The following is a 7,276-nucleotide window of genomic DNA, read 5'->3' on the forward strand; positions in this document are numbered from 1 at the left end:
CCACAGAGGCTGTGAATCTGTTTCGCAGCAGCTATTGACCTTTGGCTCAGCCTGAAACTGCCGGTACTGTTAGTGCTGTAAGTGCCTGTTCAAACCCCAGGATATCAGTCACGACGACAGTGCTGTCACACAGGTATTATGTGACTATCTCTGAAGTAGATCTGCCAAGGTAGCATGTTTAATTTAAGCATCTCTGAGAGGGTGAATTCTGCAGTCTTGGCTAGTCATTTGGTATTGAAAGATGCAAACAGAGCAAGCTAAAGACATGCCAGATTCCTAACTGCATAAACTACAACTTACAAACAACTCGTTACTTCATCTTAGCAGGATTGACTTTGTGGTCCCTGGTTGCTAACTTACCCTTCCTTCCATTCCCTCCTGTCATGGTGAGTGTAGAGCACAGATGCCACAGGTGAAGAGAAACCATTTATTATACAGAGCTACTGTAAGTGGAGACATTGGCAAGTAGGTTTTCATACATCTGAGCTCCACCTTGGACTTCCTTTGGTTACCAGCATCTTCAGTCTCTCTATAAAGCACATCGTTCATTCAAACCTCTCTTCTCCCAACTGGCAATGGTGTATCTGCCAAAATGGAGTATGATGTACTATTGCTAATGGTGATGTTACTGTGATGATGATGCCGATATTTTTCATTGTGGATGTTCCAAAGGAGGGATTAAAAAACAGCAAGTTTTACTCTCTCCAGTCCACATGGGCCTGCGTTTCTGTGTTCAGGGCTTTTCCAAAGAATGAGAAAGCTGATAAAGTGACCAACTGTTGAGTATTGGGCAGTGGTGATGGACTCGCTGCCTTTTAGCTGGTGTCTGAAATGACCTGGACCTTACTGTTCTCTCTCTTCAGAGTTTTCTCGAGATGAGAGATGAAATGAGATGCCTCCTGCTGGATTATATGGTTCTGGGCACCCTGAAGGAGGGGTGTGGGAGGAGGGTACCAAGCTTCTGGTTCTGGTTGTAGAGGGGTTGAATAACTCCATGACTAGCACTTAAGAAGATACTCAGACACCTACTGTTGTGATATCCCTGAAGGTGCTGCATGGTTCCTAGGGTCTCATCTTTTATGAATTGAGATACCTCATCTGGCAGCTCTCTTTTCCATTTGTGGCCTTGATCCTGGCTGAATCTCTCCTGCTGTTTTTCTTACTAAAAGATAAAGAGGCCCTATGGTATTTGGCTGTGCTGACAGGACCTAACTCGTTTTCTCTTCCAGGCAATTGTTCCCAATAACTGATTTCCCTGGAATGTAAAGAAGAGATTTAAGATTTCGAACTAATGATAGTTCTGACAATTTTGGGAAGGGATTTGCAGAGAGTGAACTGGGTTTATTTCCACCATTTTTCATAGCAAGCTTGTTCTCTGAAATAGTGTGTAGGCAAAAGAGCAAAGAGCACACTGTATTTAGCAGGATAGCAACCAGTTGAGAGACTTGAAGTGCTGAGAGTTAGCCTCTTGCTGTTAGAGGAATTATTACCCTCACATCTTCATCACCCGTGAGCAAATATTTTCATCCTGTGGCAATATTGTTCATCTGAGCACCTCCCAGTGCAAACCCTTGAGGCTTAACCCATCTTAGAAGAGTTTTAGCTGGATCCCTGCTGATATGAACTAGGAGCTTTCAGACTGTGGTGGTGAAAACACGCAGCTGAAGGTGGGGACTTCGTCTGCCCCAGTTTTGCCAACACAAACTCCTCATTTAGAGTCCTCAGACCTAATAGTGCCTTTCCTCAACAAATTATTATTATTAACCCCATTTTATAAAGAGGACAGTTGAGCTGCAGAGACAGGCAGAGACAAAGTCACGTGAGTCAGGGGCAAATGAAGGGAAAAGATCCTAAGAGCTGGACTTCTCTCAGCCAGTATTACGTATCTGCACTGTAGGTATATTTGGCTGTGGGAGTCACCTTGGCCTTTCTTTGTGGGAGAACAATGGTAAGGAATAGGTCTATTTTGTACTCCCGAAACCTGGAATTATCTAACCTGGGTGTCAATGAGTACTTCGGGAGAGACAGTTCATGTCCTAGAGCAGTCCACTTGGCCGGCAGACAGTCCATCTTGTTGCTGTGCAACTCTCCAAAATTTTCCCTCTCGACTCCTCAGCCTTTGTTTTGGGAACCAGCATCAAGAGAAATTTGGTAACTCCTGCTTTACTTTCACCAGCTTTAGTTGAAATGTCTCCAACCCTTGGGCTTTTACAGCTTTGGCCAGTGGAGGAATCTTTTGCTTCTCTGTCAGAAAGTTCTCTGTGGGAGGCAGCTTAAAATTTCCCTTTCCTTTATGATATTTTATCATTTCAAAAATAACTACAATAAATCACTGATGTATTTTAGGTGCATTAGAAGGAGTATGTCTCTATTCTCTCCTTAAACTGGCACATTCCTGGGATTTACATGTTCCATCAACTTCCAGGTTCCCCAAATATTCCTCCCACTCCCTCCTCGGTAGATATTTTCCCAGCAATTTCAATTATTTGCTAAAAGTTTGGCATCTCAGCAACTTACAGATTCTCACCTTACATCTCAGAAATGATCACTGTTTCTCTAGACAGAGCAGGAGACATTCCTGCTGTCTCAAACATTTGATTTTCCATGAGATACCTGAGCTTGTTTTCTCACTTACAGATGTTTCTGACATATGCAGTGCCTGCTCCCTTACTGGTGTAAAGCAGCAGGGCTCTCTTGACAAAAAGAAGATGCAAGAAACTCCTCTGCTGAGGATCTGGCCTCTTTTCTTCTCTCCTCTTTGCCACTTTTTAAACTCCTGTTTTTTCTTTTTTCTTTTTTTTTTTTCCTCTGCCAAGTTTTATTTGGGTGGATTCCAATGCAGAACTCCTTGATCAGGCAGTACTGGTGCTGGAACTGCCTGTGTGTGTTACTACTTGTCAAAAATGGCAAAGGCTAAAAACTCCAGGCATATTTTGGGGGGGAGATAGGGGGAAATTGGAAATAGCTTCATTTTTTTATCCCTCTCCCCCTTCCTCCTCCTCATTCCTTAGGGTCGTTAAACTTGACATCTCTGTAAATGAGCTGCAAGAACTTCAACCTGAAGCACTTTTCTCTTTTGAGAATCTCCCCACACTGGATGTCTCTCAATGCTTTAGGCAAATGAGCGTGACTTTCCAGAGGTGATTGATGGGATCTCATAGAAATGTTCTTTCAAATAACACAAATGCACACAAGGAGAAGAAAAAGAAAGATTTTTGTGTTGTTTTTGCTTTTGCCCTGAGAGTGAGGCAGAAGTAGCTATATCAAACTGTTAGCATGTTTTTTTCTGTTTTGGTGCCTCTTATTTAACTGGCTTCCCTCCTAGCATTCAGTCCTGGTCCCCAGCACCAGCTGTTTGAATACACCTTTCCCCCGACACTCCAGTGAGCTCAGCTTGCCCTCGCCACTAAGTTGTGCCAACAGGCCGTTCGTGCAAATCAGCGGGACGTGGCTGGTCTGCTTCTGCAGCGAGAGGGCTGAGCAGTCATGAAGTGTTGCAGACACATGGTCGTGAGTGATAACTACAGGCTTCATTTGCTGTATAATTTAAGACCAGTTTTGACCCCCTCATGCCTTGAGGTGAAGAATTAATGCATCAGAGAATCATTATCATTAAACACCTAAACTATGCATTCACCCCGTGTAGAGCTTGTTGCTTTAAAAGCCTTCTGTGACAGAGAAATTGAAAGGGAATACATTTTTAGGTATGAAAGGGTAATGCAAACTACAGCGTTGCAGTCCACCTCTCAGATCTTCCTTTGTTCAGCACTGAGGTTTTGATTCTGTGTGTTGTAAATCTTGGACCCAGGTTCATCTTTCTTTCAGTAAAATCCAGGGCAACATTGGTCCATCACTAATATGTCTTTTTCCAGGTATTGTGCCCATTATTAATGTTTCCCCAATGTTGCTTTTGGCTCCAACATCATGGGAATTAGAGTTACTCCCAACCTGCTGGTATGGAGCCCCAGTTACAGTGCACTAGGGGACTTGTGGGATTTTTTTTTAGCTCTTTTTTTTTTTAGCTTTTCAGCTTTTTAGCAACCTTAGGCAACTGAAATGCAGCCTTGTGCCTCACCTCTTCACTCCTTTGGGAGAATCCTTCAGCAGGTACTGGAGGCAGCATGATGGTAAAAATACTGGTTATAAATAAGCAAGACACTCTACTTCCACTCTTGAAAACGCCAGATCTCCTGATAAATTCTCACTGGGTTTCAAGGTAAATTTCTCTCTGCCAGGGACCCACAGAAGGAGATGACAGAATATAGAGCTGATCAAAATAGAGATGGACTTCTGTGTAAGTAAGATCAGCCATGGGACTTTATAGGATGTCTGAATCCATATCCTCAGGTGGCTGGAGTTATTGTATTACTCTTACCCTCTGACTGGGATTGAATCAACTCACTACTAAATCCTTAATTTGCCTGTGCAAAACTTTGATATAGCAGAATATAAACTGGACCAGAAGAAATCATAAGAGACGGTAATTCCTGCATTGGCAGGGAGGTAGATTCAATGATCTGATATGACTCTTCCAGCTCTAACATTGTAGATTGTCCAGGGACTCACTGGATATTAAACTGGTTCTGCATCTCACCTTGATGAGGAGGTGGTATGTAAGCAAGACAGCGATGTACTGAGAGGCACCAAGAGGTCTTACAAGGTACAAGGCTGGTGGGGGCTTGTGGCCTTATCAGGAGTACCCTTTAAACAGACTGCCCAGAACGCTAACTGCAGGGTGAGGTGGAGGAAAGGAGCGGCATTCCCGGTGCTGTGCTAGCAATGCCGCATCTGTTGGGCTGGAAAGAAAATCAGTCTTGCAAAAGAGACTCAAATCTGTCTTTTATGAAATACATAGGTGTTCTCCTGAAGACTTCCAAGATCCTCGGGAGATCCTGAAAGCCACTAAGAAGTACCTGATCACCTGGAGGAGGTGGCAAGATGGAAGAAGGAGGCAGGTGACCACTCCCTACCAGAAGCTAACAGAGCCAGAAGAGGTGAGGATGGTAATTATGGATGACTGAACGGGTCACATACTGCATGTTCCACTCCCAGGGTCTTAGGAAAGGTCTATTTTGATCCATATAAAATACTGCAAGGGCACCTTGCAGCCACCTCACTTTAGATGTCCATAGGGCTGACACGCACTGAGATGCTTGTCTAGATTCCTGAATACCCACCAGGACTAATGGGTGTTTCAGGGAGCAGTTCATCTCCTAAGATAGGTATCTAAGCCAGATCAGAAATGCTGCACTCTAGAAGGGTCTGCTTCTCTCTGAGGGAGCCCAGATGATTAAGTCAGATGGAGATATCACTTGTGTTTTCTGAAGTAGGTGGTATGGACTCAGGTGAAATGCTCAGCTGGGCTTTGTACATGAGCAGACTGGTGAAAAATGCTGCTCTTCATTAAATCAGCTGCAAAAGATTTTATGTCCCGGCCTTTGTTTCCATCACAGCAACACTGGAGGGAGCAAGTGTCACCATGGCCTCATGAAGTGAAGAAGGGCTCTGCTACTATCTTTGAAAGGCACAGATTTTCCTAGTAACTTGTAGGTATTCCCCTTTTCTGCATCCCATTTCCCTCAAGCTGTGGTGAACCCAGGCAGAGCTCAGGCTGGTTCCACCTACGTGTCAAGCACGATGGGGGTCCAAGTGCCTGGAAAGTTTCTCTGCCATGGAGGAGGATGGAAACAGAGATTTCTATTTAGCAATGTTTTTGTTGACAGTTATGTCTGATGGGGCCTGCTCTATGTCATAGCTTCTGTAGAGATTCCACAGCACTCCGGCAAAACTCCCTGCCTCTCCCGCAATGCTTTTTTAGCAAAGTCTGTCCCACTTCGTGCTGAATCAGATTAGTAGCACTCATGATCCATCACCATGTCCCTGCAGCCTGCCAGTAACGTGTTGAATTGCTACAGCAGTATCACAGATGAACATTTCTACTATGTATTTAACAGGGAGAGAAATTTGGGGGACAGTATAAGAGCTTGTATTCATCTGTCTCTGCTCCTGAAAGTCCTCTGCAGCTCCATCCCTCCATTTGGAGGATAGATATATAAACACTCCCTGTGCATCGGTGGATGCCTGCATAACACATTGGTTATCTGGGCTCTATGTAGAGAATTATAGTATAAGATATTTATTTCTTCCTCCTTGTCTTAAATATTGAAGATCAGCTTGGTACCTGGAGGAACCTGCTAAAAAAAAAGAAAAGTTACATTTAGAGAAGAAAATGACTTTATTTTTGTCAGGGCTGTCTGAAGGATTTTGGAAATTGAGGGCACAGTGAAGAATAGAGAGTTTTAGGATCATGGACTGAAAATCTGTGTTCTCCTAGCGGGACTCATTCACTGCATGTGGCAGTTTACAGCCTCTGTGAAAGAGCCAGTTGCTCTGACATGTTCCTTCTGCATACATGTACAAGTTGGTTCTCCTCAAAATATGGTGAAAAACATGTCCTGTGTGCTGTCCAGCCATGACACAGGAGTCTACAGCCTGCCGGGGGTATTTGGGATTGCTAATGGTTCGTGGGGTCCAGTCTGTGTACTGAGATGTTCTGCTTCTTGTTCCCATGACAAGATCTGTTGTCAACTGAAGTTTTGAGGGTTATTTCCTCCCCTCTCTTAATTCCCCTTCTCGCATTTCATTCAGTAAAGGTGATGAAAAGACAGTTTTCATTTCCTTTACCTGCCTAGCAGTTTTTCTTTTGCTTCGTAACTGTGCAAAGGGACTTCATTAAGGGGTGTTGTCTTGATGCCAGTCCTTGTGCTTCCCTCCAGTGCTCCTCAGGGAACTACATCCCAGGGGTTTCTGTGTCACTTTCTCTTCTGGAGCTCATGTTACCTTGGCTTAGACCAGGATTGAGCAGGAAGTTCCCAACCCTGATGAAGGGGGATTCAGGGGTTTAAGGGATCTGCGCTACATGGTGTGGATGCACAGCAGATGTCCTGCGATCCAGGGAGCTCTCTGTAGCAGATGCAGCATAACTTTAGCCCTTCTGCAGGCTGTGTGCACTGGTTGCCCTTCTGGGGCTCTTCTCTGCCATAGTAGTTCAGCAAAGCTGTGGCAGTGAGGACACAAGATGGAGCATTTCGCAGTGCTGCCATAACCTAATGTCAAGAGGCCTTGGAAGCAATAGGTTACTGCAAACTTCATGAGTACAGGTAAGCGTAGAGAAAAGAATACAGGTAAGGGTAGAGAAAAGAAATGGGGGTCCCCATTGACAAAAAGATGTCAGTATCTCAGCCCTTATTAGACCCAAGAGAATCCACTAGCAAGC

This window comes from Apteryx mantelli, chromosome 1 (genome assembly GCF_036417845.1).
Source record: "Apteryx mantelli isolate bAptMan1 chromosome 1, bAptMan1.hap1, whole genome shotgun sequence".
Classification (NCBI taxonomy): domain Eukaryota; kingdom Metazoa; phylum Chordata; class Aves; order Apterygiformes; family Apterygidae; genus Apteryx; species Apteryx mantelli.